General features: G+C 37.1%; 1 long non-coding RNA gene across 4 annotated transcripts in view; it reads right to left on the reverse strand.

Annotated features, from left to right (window-relative positions):
- LOC126941250 (uncharacterized) overlaps positions 1 to 13,584 on the reverse strand; it is a 268,663-nt gene that overhangs the window by 159,085 nt on the left and 95,994 nt on the right. For all 4 annotated transcript variants that reach the window (XR_007721200.1, XR_007721198.1, XR_007721199.1 and 1 more), the window contains exon 4: positions 6,188 to 6,252. This is a non-coding gene — a long non-coding RNA (uncharacterized LOC126941250). The remainder of the gene's footprint in view (positions 1 to 6,187; positions 6,253 to 13,584) is intronic.

Below are 13,584 nucleotides of genomic sequence, written 5' to 3' on the forward strand. Positions count from 1 at the left end.
TATCATTTTCAAAATGGAATATAATCTCTCTCTCTACTTGTTAATCCAAGCCACATCTGTATACCCTATCTTTATTAATAGTGTCAGAGGCTTTCAAACCAAAGTGACTCCATTGGGGCACTTTGGGCTAGAAAAATGAGGCTGAGGCTTACTGGGATGCATTCTCAGAAAGTTAGGCATTCCTACCCTCTAGATGTTTATGGTGAAGGGAACAAATTAATAATGTTTACTAAACAGACCCAGACTTGGGAGTGTCCAAATATCCTCATATCTGGAGAACAAAGGCCTTCCTAATTTTGCTTTAAAGATAATAACATCGATTCTTGCAAAATACAGTCATTCAGAAAATTAATCCTTTATCACAAACCCTTGTAGCAGAACATATCTCTCCGCATATACAAGCGTTGTAACTAGGATGGATGTGTTCCTCCTCTTACGTTCGGGAACTTCCTACTCTGTCTATGGAGTAGCTTTTGCTACTTTACTCTCTTAATAAACTTAGTTTTACTTTGCATTGCGGACTTGCCCTGAATTCTTTCTTGCACGAGATCCAAGAACCCTCCCTCGGGGTCTGGATCAGGACCCCTGTCCTGTAACAACAGTGTCAGTATTTAAATAGGCTAATTCAATTTATAACCATCAATATGGTCATTCTGGACATCTGTGTCTCCTTTATATCTCACATGTTTCCAAGAAACTAAATTTCATCCTCTTAGATTTACATTTTTCTTTCCATCATGCTTTTACTGTCTTAGGTAAAACTCCTTCCATTTCTCATATAGACTTAAAGTTAAGACTCTTTTATGTAGTCCCCTTACATATTGTCTTTTTGACCTAAAATCCTTTCTCAACAATGTTATTACAGTGATCTGTCTAAAATGCCAGAATATATGTCATCATGTTACTCCTCAGTGTTCTAAAGTTTCTATGGCTGACTGTTGGCTAAAAGATTAAATCCGAAATCGGCCGGGCGCGGTGGCTCAAGCCTGTAATCCCAGCACTTTGGGAGGCCGAGACGGGCGGATCACGAGGTCAGGAGATCGAGACCATCCTGGCTAACACGGTGAAATCCCGTCTCTACTAAAAAATACAAAAAACTAGCCGGGCGAGGTGGCGGGCGCCTGTAGTCCCAGCTACTCGGGAGGCTGAGGCAGGAGAATGGTCTAAACCCGGGAGGCGGAGCTTGCAGTGAGCTGAGATCCGGCCACTGCACCCCAGCCTGGGCGACAGAGCAAGACTCTGTCTCAAAAAAAAAAAAAAAAAAAAAAAAAAAAATCCGAAATCCTGAGAGTGCTACATTATGTCTTTCAAAATCTCACACTTGTTTCCTTTCCAAATGGATACCCTTATATTCCGCTCCCACATCCATGAATGGTAACAACTAGATAAATAAAATCATGTACCATTAATTGATCACAAAATTACATTGAAGCACTCTCAAATTCAGCTTCAGTTAAAACTAAAAGCCAGACAACCCATTCTCACAATACTTTCCCTCCTAGGAAACTTCAATTTATCATATGAATTGGGGTTCAAGTATTACCTCCCATAAACAGTGTTTTCTAAATTTACCTGATGCCACTATTTAATTCCTCCTCCATACAGTCAATATACCTTACCTATGCCTGTCTTTGCTTCTTGTCACATTATAATGCTCTTATTTATTATGTGGCTATTGTTTCATTAAACTATGAGCTATTCAGTGGCACTCTGTCTTCAAATTCTAGCTCACTGCTAGCCTAGAAGAATTTCTTAAGACATATTTTATAAATACTACTAATAATACAAAGAGCTAACCATCACTGAATCCTTAGTGTTTTTCAAGAACCACAGGCATTATCTCATTTCATCCTCCCAAAAACTTTCCAGGAATAGACCATCATGTGCTACTATTATCCCCATTGTACAAACAAGAAAAGTGAAGATAAGTCATTTTTTTCTGATCTTACACAGATAATAGCATTATCATCAAAACTCAATCATAGATGTACTGATCCAGTGCTGTGGTTGTTAAGCCCTTCAATATAAGAAGATGATTATTGTAAGTTAGTCCTTCTTGTACTTCAAGGGAATTTTTTTTCTTCCCAAACAGCAATATCCTTGACATATCTCTCTATCTACCCATGAAATAAAGGTCTGTGTTTCAAAGAATATCTCTCAGATTTCTAAATATTTTATTCCCAATAGCTGTATCACTCCTTCAACTTTTTACTTGCCCTAGTTTACCCAGTGAAGCTAGAAATTTTGAAGCTTAGGGTTGTTCCAATTGTAAATAGTTGCTGTTCAGATTCTGATTTTGAACCTGATGATTCATTCAGGTCTTTAAACTATTCAATTCAATGTTTCAATTATTGTTGAAAATAATGAACTGAATGGCTCTTCAAAACACTCATCTACCTTTTGCCACACCATGGGAGCAATTCTTCTCCCAAGAAAGACTTAAGAGGAAAATCTGCAAGGGGTAAAGGGGTTTTGCTGTTAGCACTAATTTTAGGGTCACAGTCTGCACACACAGAATTCAGAGGAGGAGGAGTTGATTCAGCAAGTTCCAGTAGTAAGAAATTAAATGTTGATAATCCCATTCTAAATAATTGCTTAACTTAGTTTCATCACTAGTTCTCCCAAAACCAGTTTGTATATGTGGACACAACCTAAATGTGTTTGGTTTCTCAAATTTCTCTCTATCCTTGTAGACTTGGAATGTGAGTTAGAAGCTTAGGGCCATCTACATTGGGAGTTCTCATTTTAGGGAACCCAGGTAAAAGCAAGTAGAGTAGTACCCCTCTACCCATGGTTTTGCTTTGGGCAGTTTCAGTTACCTGAGGTTAATCACAGTCCAAAAATATTAAACAGAAAATTCCAGAAATCGACAATTTGTACGTTTTAAATTGTGTCCTGTTCTTAGTGGTGTGATAACATTCCACACCACCCTGCTTTGTCCCACCAAGAACATAAATCTTTCCTTTCTCCAATGCATCCACACTATACACTCTACATGTCAATCAGTCACTTAGTAGCCATCTAAGTTATCAGATCAACTGTCGCAATGTTTGTGCTCAAGGAAATTTTATTTCACTTAACAGTGGCACCAAAACACAAGAGAAGTGATGCTGATGATTCAGATATGCCAAGGAGAAGCCATAAAGTGCTTTCTTTAAGTGAAAATGTGGATGTCCTTGGCTTAATAAGGTAAGAAAAAACATTTTGTGAAGTTGCTAAGATCTACAGTAAGAACAAATCTTCTAGCCATGAAATCATTGAAAAAGAAAAAAGAAATTTGTGTTAAGTTTTGCTGTCACACCTTAAACTGCAATAGTTACAGTCACAGTGTGTGACAGGTGATTGGTGAAGATGAAAAAGGCATTACATTTGCGCATGAAAAACATGAACAGAAAAGTGTGTCCAGATGTATGGCGTTGTGTTGCATCAGGACGCACTGTGCCTATACAATGACTTCAGGAAGGGATTCCCTGAACTGAGTGACACCAAACCGTTTACTGCAAATAAGGGATGGTTACACATATTCAAGAATAACTTTGGACTGAAACATAAAAATTAATGGAGAGATTGCATCTGCCAATGAGAAGCTGCTGCCATATTTCTGCCAAAATTGAAGAGTTCGATTAAGGAGAAAGAATACCATACAAAGTATGTCTTGAACTGTGCTTAAACGAGGCTGCTGTGGAAAATGATATCCAATAGAACCTATAGTTGTTTAAAAAGAAAAAATAAAAGTGCAAACAGGGCACCAGAGCATAAACCATGGAAGGCCCCAAATAACTCTGGTACTATGTGGCAACACTGTGAAGATATAATAAAGCCTGGAGTAGTGCACAGAACAAAGAACCCACAAGCCCTCAAAAACAAAAACAAAAATTATCTGCCTTGTGTCCTTGCAATATAATCAGAAAACATCGGTAAAAGCCATCTTGTTTATGTTCCACCAATGTTTCATCTCAGAAGTTAAAAATAAAATACTTGGAAGGGGAAGAATTGGAACTTAAAGTCGTATTAATAACAGACAATGCACCTGGCCATCTTCAATCTGTTTGCTATGAAAATAAAAACGTCAAGGTTGTATTTTTATCTTTAAATACAACCACATTACTTTACCTCCTTCACCAGGGCAACATTCAATTTCTCAAGGCCATGTATGCCCTCTCCCTGTCCCCACACTATCTATTTGATTGGATTTGATCAGCAATTGATGCAGAGCCTGAGCTGGCATAAGGTAGTGCTGGAAATCATTCTTCACTGTTGTTGATGTAATGACTCATTAAAGTGACAATGGATAAAATAAAACCAGAAATTGTGAGTGCTGGCTGAAAGAACTTATAAAGTTGTGAATAACTTTAAAGGCTTCCCAGGAATCAAGGAAGAAGTTAGAAAAGCCATTCATGCAGCAAGACAAGTTGGTAGAAAAGGATTTGTCAAAATGTCTGATGAAGAATTGGAAGAACGTATTGAAGGCCATTAAGAATGGTTAACAAATAAGTAATAAAGAGAACTGTTGAGTCATCTGCAAAGGAAGAGGAAGATAAAGAAGAAAAGACCAAAGGAGAACCAGTAAAGTGAACATTACCAAAATTTGCCAAAGTGGTTCGAATTGCACTGACATTAAAGGACAAAATTTTGGAATACAATCCTCCAATGGAGCACAGCAATAAAGTCAACTTTATGATCATCACAAGATTACAATTTATGAAGCAGCACTTTGACAAGTTAAAAAGAGAGAACAATGTTCAGTTACAATGTTCTTCCAAAAGGTTTTGGCAAAAAGCTTTCAACTATCACGGATCCCCAACCATAAACATTGTCTGCTCCTGACATCCAATTATTTACATCGCTATGGCCTGATGATCCAGGATCACCTAAAGCAGGTAATTCTCCTGACACATCGTCAGAAGGTCAATATAAATGCTTCTCAACCTAAGATAGGGTTACTTCTGAATAAACCCATTGCAAATTGAAAACATCATGAGTTGAAAATGCATTAATACGTCTAACTTACTGGCTTAGCCTAGACTACCTTAAAGATGCTTAGAACACTTGCATAAGACTACAAAATCATCTGACAACACAGTACTCTGTGGAGTTTTGGTTGCCTCATGAGGGCATGCTTGACTAGGACCTGGGTCTCACTGCTGCTGTTCCGCATTACAGAGTATTATACTACTTTCTACTGAATGATACAGCTTTTGCACTATGTTAAAGTCAAAAAATCATAAATCATATTATATGTTTGGCGACCATCTGTAGTAGCCTAACACTACGTCGCAATGCCTATGTAATTCACCTCCTTGATCTCATCATGTAGGCATTTTATCATCTCACATTATCACAAGAATAAGGGCGACTACAGTAAGAGAAGATATTTTGAGAGAGGGAGAGAAGGACCCCATTTACATCACTTTTATTACAACATATTGTTATGATTGTTCTGTTATTAACCATTATTTTTGTCAATATTTTTCTGTGCCTAATTTATAAATTAAACTTTATCAAAGGTATATATGGATAGAAAAAAAATTAACATATACAGGGTTCGCTATTATCCATGGATTCAAGCATCCACTGAGGGTCTTGGATTGTATCCTCCGCAGATAAGACTGGAAGACTAAATGATGTGTGGGTTAACACTTCTTTTGCCACACCCACATTTGTAAACTTAAGTAATATAGTAAGTAAAGGAAATGTTACTAAATTCAACATTTATCCTGACATTGGTTTGACTCTCTGAACAAAATCATAAAAACAGAAAGATTACTTGAAAATGTGTCCGGTTCATAATCAGATGAAAGTGTCAGCTCTGACAAATATATGTGGTATATATTCTTTCTTCAGAGACTCCTCAATGTCTCCCAGAAAGTTGTGTTTTCTTTCTATAACTCCTTGAGAAATTAAATCCACCTACCATGTGATTTGGAGAAACGGATGAATGTTCATTATAGTTCCTTGAAAACAACACAAGGCTAACCAAAATGGAAAGAACACAAGTTCTTAGAGAGCTTAAATTGGGGCCTAGAAAGTTAGAGCTGGAAGGGGCCTTGAGCATAAGCTAACACACATTTTATGCATAAGTTGAGAACCAGGAAAGAGAAAGGACTTGTGAGTCTCATAGATTGTTAGAGACAGAGCTGAGCGCCAAGCCTGCGGCTTCACTCTGAAACTCTGGAATGGTACTCACCACATTCCCTGAGACTGGACATGAGGATGAGGTGACCAAAGCGGATAATGCCATCTCTGCTGTCCCTGAAATTTAGAAAGAGAAATTTATCCAAATATGCAAGAGGGCAGTAGATATGGGCTTGCCCTAATACTTTTTCTTTATCACACTAACTTCTATTCTATTTAGAGTTAAGAATATAATGCTAAATTAAATATGACTTGCAATTTAGAAATAAACTATTTATTTCAAATATGACAAAGGGTTTTTAGTGTCAGCTCTAATATTCTCTTTCACTGTCTTCATTGATCAAAAGTCCATTTATGAAAAGGAAACAAATAATGTTAAATGTCAAGAAGTACTTATTTCTCTGGGTACTGGGATTAAATCTTAGTTTCCTATTGCTGAAATTACCACAAACATAGTGGCTTAAACAATGCAACTTGTTATCTTACAGTTCTGGAGGTAAAAAGTCCAAAGTGGATAGGCGGGGTCATATTACTTCTGGAAGCTCTAAAGGAGAATTCATTTTCTTGCCTATTCCAGCTTCTATAGGTTACCCACATTCCTTGACTCACGGCCTCTTCCTCCTTCAAAGCTAGCAGGGTAGCACCTTCAAATCTCCCTCTGTCTCTCTCTTTTCTTCTCTCCAATCTGTGCCTCTATAATCACATCTCCTTCTCTCACTGTCCTCTGCCTTATTTTTATTTATTTATTTATTTTTGAGCAGTCTGGCTCTGTCGCTCAGGTTGGAGTGCAGTGGCACGATCTGCGCTCACGGCAACCTCTGCCTCCCAGATTCAAGCAATTCTCCTGTCTCACCTCCTGAGTAGCTGGGACTACAGGTGCATGCCACCATGACTGGCTAATTTTTGTACTTTTAGTAGAGACAGGTTTTCACCACATTGGTTAGGCTGTTCTTGAACTCCTGACTTCAGGTGACCCACCCTCCTTGGCCTCCCAAAGTGGTGGGATTACAAGCGTGAGCCACCGCGCCGTGCCTCTGCCTTACTCTTGTAAGTGCCTCTGTGATTACATTGGACCCACCTGGATGACCCACCTGGATAACCCAGGATACGATCCCTATTTCATGATCCTTAGCTTAATCATATCTGCAAAATTCCCTTTGCCATGAAAGTCACATCATATTTACGGGTTCTAGAGATCAGGATGTGGACATCTTTGAGAGCTATTTATTCCACCTACCACAAACCCCCTTTTATCAAACTCTTCTGATTTATTCCAAACATTCTAAATTTCTCCTCAATCTACCACCTGTTGACCCCCAAAGCATTTTTTAATGTCTCTACAGTGTGCATGAATATTCTACTTACTATTACATCCATTAATTTCCTTGACTCCTTCCCCTCTGAACTTTAAACATTATTAATGTTTTTTCCCCATTCTCCCTCGCTTTTATGCAACTATTAAATATGAATGGAGCCACAACATTGCCCCTGGCACTGTTCGTGTTCTAACAAGGGAGTGACGAACAACACAGATGAGGACCCTACCTGGGGTAGCTTTCGTAACAATGAGAAGATTAAAATACACTTGCAGATGAATATATAAGCAAAATAATTAGAATGTTTTTCTAAATGCTGGGAGAAAAATAGGCAGAGTGACACAATAGAGAGTAAAAGACAGAAGGATGACAAGGTTAGCAGTGCAGTTCCTTCTGAGGGGTATAATTCAGGCTGAGCCCTGAAGTGAGAGAACAAGGTAGAGTAATACTGAACCCGACTGAGGAAGCAATGTGGATAAAGATGCCCTAAGTCATTTCCTACAATATTTCTAATAGAACCATGAACAAACCAGTGCTGCCTAGTGGCTTAAGTACTGATTTAGAACTTAGGAAAAAATAATAGACATAATAATAGGCCTCAGTTTCATCATCCTATATATTAGGGTATTGAATTATAAAATCAGATATTCTACAAATGTTTGATGAATATGTATGCAACTTACTTTTATGTAGTTTTAGATATGTTGTCCTTTGGGATATCAAAAGGCAAAGGCATTTGGCACTAACGTGCTGCTTTATTTAGTTGTGCCTGTATGTGTGTGTCTGCTAAATGTGGAGCCATTAGAGTGTTTCATTCCAGGATCATCAAATAAACCAACTGACTGAAAAATAATTACACGTTTATTATGGCCATCTAAGTCTACATCATTATCATGTCTGAAATGAGACTTCTGATTCTTTTGTGCTCCTAATAGAGGTGCATGCACAGCCAGAGTTTATTGCTCTGACTCAGACATGCTGTCCACAAGCTACGTTCATCCTATCGCCACCTCTCAAGGCTGGGAAATTGTCTAACACTGCTGACCTCAATATGGTTTGGATTCTACTCAATATCCAGGAAAACAATATAGATCATTCTTACTTGATCATAACAAGACCGCTCAGCTCTATTTTACAATGGCCATAAGTAAAAATAAATAACCAATTTTGCCTGAATGAAATAAAATCAATACTTCTCTTTTGCAATATGCTTCTGAGGAAGAAAATCCACAAATTTGTCTTATTTCTAAAGGTCTGGTGGCAAATCACTCAAAAGTATAGTTTTTTTTTTTTTTTTTTTTTCAAGTCACTGTGAAATGAGCCAAAACATGTCATCCAGATTTTGCATGTGCCCAAAAAGCTTATAGTGGCTCAACTTAAAGTAATTTTTATGGATGATTACAATGAATATGTATATATCCTCATGCTCCTTAGAAGAACACAGTCTAATTTTCTTGTGACAAAGCAGAACATAAAATGAGATTTATCTGTGTTCCCACAATATCTATTAGGTGCTGTGGAGATGGAGATCAGGTAAGCTACCTGCTTATTCAGTAAGACATTATCACTGATAGCATTCTGACACTTAACGATAAACACAGTTATGGCAGCACAACTATAAAAGATATTCTTGATTTTTGTTTTGTTCTGTTTTTTGTTCTTTCCTTCTTAAAACCCCAAGTTAAGAGTAGTAGTTATTACGTGACAATATGAACTTTCTTCTTACAGATATTCATCAATTTTTCTGATTCCTTAGTAAACGTTTAATTAAGGTTCTTAGGCAAGTGAAAAACATAAATACAGTTGAGGAACTAGCTTTATAAAAGTCATAGGCTGTTAGAAGTTGAAAAGATATCTGTTCCACCCAATGATTCTGCAAAACTAAAAGTAAATAAAAATAAATGCAATTTCAAATATTTTCATGTTTTACAATTTTTTTCAATTAAAAAATTTAAGGAAGTTTGTAGATGTTATATAATAGCCAAAGAAAGGTACATGGACAATAGTATGTAACTTTTACTTGTTTTGTTTGTTTGTTTCATTTTGTTTATATTTCTTATTTGCTGATTAAGCAAGTTGAATATTATGGGGATAAATGTACTATGACTTGTAATAGGAAAGAATGTTCCTTCTTCTAATTTGTCCTGGTGAAACAGCAGAAACAGCTACTTCCCAATTCTACCTACAGGATATCATGAAATTCACTGTTCAGAAATATCATTAGCACTTAAATATCACTTAGGTGGCTTTTAATTAAAATAAAAACAGCATAACATTCCTGATACTTTTGAAGACTTGTTTTCCTTATATTAAAAATAGTTGCATCTGTACTTTTGAAGCATGGGTCCAACTATTTTTAAGAAAGCCTCTACATATATAATTGCAGAAAGAGAAGTACAACAGTGTCTAATTCTAAACTATAAAATAAAAACTAAACATCCCCACCATAAAGAGGAGGACACTCTTCCCCACGTCTCTCTTCTGCCCTTCTATCCCAAGGATATCATAAGAATGAGTCTGATATCCTCCTCCTTTTATGTACCCATTCATGAATTCACACCAGCTTTAGAGTAGGGTAAAATAAAAGACACCCTCTGTTGCAACTTTTTGGAAAGGCATTTTGAAAGGAAATATGGAGTACATTTCCCTTGGGTACGGTAAAAAGCACTAAAATGGAGGTTGGAATCCTGAATTTTAACCCTGGCTCTCTCCTTAACTCTAGTAATACTGACCAATTTATGAATTTCCTTTTGCCTCAATTTACTTATATAACAGAAAGGGATTAGACCAGATATTCTCCAAGCCTCTTTTCAGAATAAACTCCAGATTTCAGTGCTCTTGACTAAGAAGCAATTTTCTTCTTTTCTTCAGCCTGGGACTCATTTCATATAAATGACCTCAAGGTGCAAAACCCTCCATCGCTTGCCAGCTGAGTGTGCATAGCTGACCTCCATTTTATACCGCCTGTGTCTATATGGCTGACTGAATTGACTATTTGCAAGTCAGCCTCCTAGCAATTCATCTTATCTTTGCAAGTTGGTCACAATTCAGTGGTTAAGACAACTGGAGCAGGCTGACCGTGAAATGGCCACTCCCTGACTCCACTCTGGCACAAAAGCAGCCTTTTGTTGTCTGATGCAGCTGAGCCTCATCCTTACAGTATTGAGCTCTGAAATTTACCATTCTTAGACTTATTTCTGAGTAAATGATAGAATACCTACCATCACCACTGAGGGGCTGCCCAGTTGTGCAGGTAAACCCAAAGGTAGACAGGGAGTAGCCCCACTGTAGCCCAAGTGATGAACCATCTTGAGGAGCCCTACCTGCAAATTGTTCCACCTACACTGATGCAAACGCACACCTCCTCTCCCAGAAAAGTCAAGTCAATGTGAGAAATGCAAAGATGACAAGATTGTTAGCTGAAAAGAATCATTTTAAAAAATGAAGGAAAAAATGCAATCATATTTTCAATGCTTCAGTATTCATAATACATTTCTTCTTAAAAGCATGTACTTATTTTAGGGAAGGGCTAGGAGGTAGATTAACACCATTGGCTTACAACTCAATGAAATCATTAATGTTTATTCTAATCCCATTGTACACTGTTTTTGGAGGTGTATGGTGTTAAATGTCCCTTTATAACAAGTGATCCCTGTAAATAGAAATAGTTGTACTATTGACATCCATTTAGGATAGCCATACTACCCAGTCTAGATACTACTAGATGTGGACTATATTTTGAAAAGCACTTTCACAGCTTTGACTTTAGGCATTGAAAGAACAACTTTTCAGTTGAATGTTGCCTGAAAAAGCATATCCCACGTTGCTGAAGTCACTGACTATGCCTCCTTTCTGTGTCACCTTGTTGGACTTTACCCATTTTCTATCATGGGGTGCTGCAATCTAAAATATTGATGTTAAATATTTTCTACCTTTTCTGTAGCCTGCATTTTTATGTGCTTTAGCTTATTTGAATCTTATGACATCTCTATTTTTAAAAATTGAGCAATATCTCAAGATCACACAACGGTCAAAGCATGGCTCTGCAGTCCTAATTCGTACCTTTTCCACTACACACAGAAGTAAAACTCAGATAGCCCACAGAGCTTTACTGGGCAATCAGATTCAATGTTAAGACTTTAAAACACAGTAGTAAGGAATCAAAAAAAAAAAAAAAAAAAAAAAAAAAAAAACAGAACACAGAAGCCACTCAGAGATAAGAGCTCTGGCTCCTAGTGGTAGCTGAGATGAATAGGATGACATTTCACCAGGCGTAGAGTTTCTCTTACCAAACTCTAGTTTTTAAGCCTTTTAACCCCTGACATGAAGATTTCCAATCAGCCCTTTAAAGCAATTCCCATTCTTTATGGAATATCCAGCTTTAGACAATTATAAAATGCCCTCTTCCTCTCTAAATGAATTTCCTCTCAGAGGATGATTGGGGACCTCTAACACCTAACTGCTTTACTAATAAAAGATCAATGAAACATGCTTGTAGCCTTAGATTTTAGTATTTACACAAAGCCAGTTTTTACTCTTCAAGTAAATAAAAAATATCGGTGTTATCTACCCATAGTAGGCTAATAGATATCTATGAAACTTATGGTATTCGAGCTGGCACTCCAACTCTGAAACGAGGCACTTAAAACTGAAGTGTGCACATAGCCTATGTCAGGCCACTGAAAGTCGCATAGTGAAACCTGGTTACAGCTTGAAATATGTGGTCTGAATCCCTGGCATCATTCATTTTAAGGAAAAAGAATGACAAGCAAATGGACCTAACCAAAATAAATTGCTGTGTGCATGCACTGGAGCTCACGTTTTTTTTCTTTTTCTTTTTTTTTTTTTTTAAAAAAGGAAAACAAAGTATTCTCACCATGTGAAAGCAAACCCAAGTCTGAATGGAAGCATGTCAGTCTTTACTTCTGTAAGAGCAATTGTGATTTGAAATACAGTCAAGATTTTTTCATTGAACATACTAAACAGAACAGTGAACTTTGGTAATGGAAGTAGCTGTCTTATTTACATGACTGATTTTTGCATTTGAAGAGATGGATTTGTGTTCTTCTTTTCTAAATATCAGAAATAAAACTAAGAAGTGTACATTGCCTCAGTAGATATTCAGTATGACTTGGGTCACACAAGGTCATACTTCCAAATACTTCAGATCTTTGGAGAATTCACTGTGCTTCATGCATCATTGGTTTTCCTGGTTTGACTAGATTTTTAGGTCAGGAATCCTGACACTATTAGCTTGATCTGATATTTGGTGCTACAGGCATAATTTTTAACTCACACACATAGCAATTCCTAAGGATGTGTCCATATAACACACAAAGGGCTGATAGAGGGGTTCAAATATATCCATCAAAAGTTGCCTTTTTAATTCATTAGGTAAATATCTTAAGGGACTTCCTTGGAAATTAACTTGACTAGCTTTTTCTATTTTTTGTTGTTGTTGTTGTTTTTGGTTTTGTGGAAATATAGCCTTAGTTTTTACAAAGACTTGCTTCAAATCCTAGAAAATGGAATTGTCAACTGGAAGAGAGGGCTTTACACTGTCATTGGTCTGTTTCTGAAGTGCTGAGGAGTTCACTTTGGTGAGATGGTATAAATAACTGGATTTTAAGTTTTAATATCTAAACTCTAGAGTTCTAAAAAAATGCACCAGGAGTTTTGTAACATTTCAATTTATATTTCAAAAAGATATATTTGAACTTTGTGTAAATGGTAACAAGAACATTGCATTTGCAATTTCTGTTTTGTTCTTGTGAAAAATTCATTTTCTCTGTCTATCACTTATTCCTCTCCAACCTTCTTTCCTTCCTTGGAAGGACAATATTCAGATCTTTAAATTCTAAATTGGAAACAAATTCTTCAATGCCTTCTTGGGCCTTGAAGAATTTTCTCTCAGCATTCTTGATGGTGCTAGCCCTCTAATCTTGATGGAAATGCTATAGCGACTGTTGAAGGCTGGCACATGAGGGTGGTGCTTAAACTGGCGATCAGTATGGCTTCTTTCCACATCATGAATATATGATCCCATGACTCCTCATTTCCCATTAATTGGCCCACCCCTTCAGCAAAAGCATAGAAGGCAACACATAACCCTAAAGTGAGCAGGACATGGATG

The sequence above is a fragment of the Macaca thibetana genome, chromosome 18 (genome assembly GCF_024542745.1).
Source record: "Macaca thibetana thibetana isolate TM-01 chromosome 18, ASM2454274v1, whole genome shotgun sequence".
Lineage (NCBI taxonomy): Eukaryota > Metazoa > Chordata > Mammalia > Primates > Cercopithecidae > Macaca > Macaca thibetana.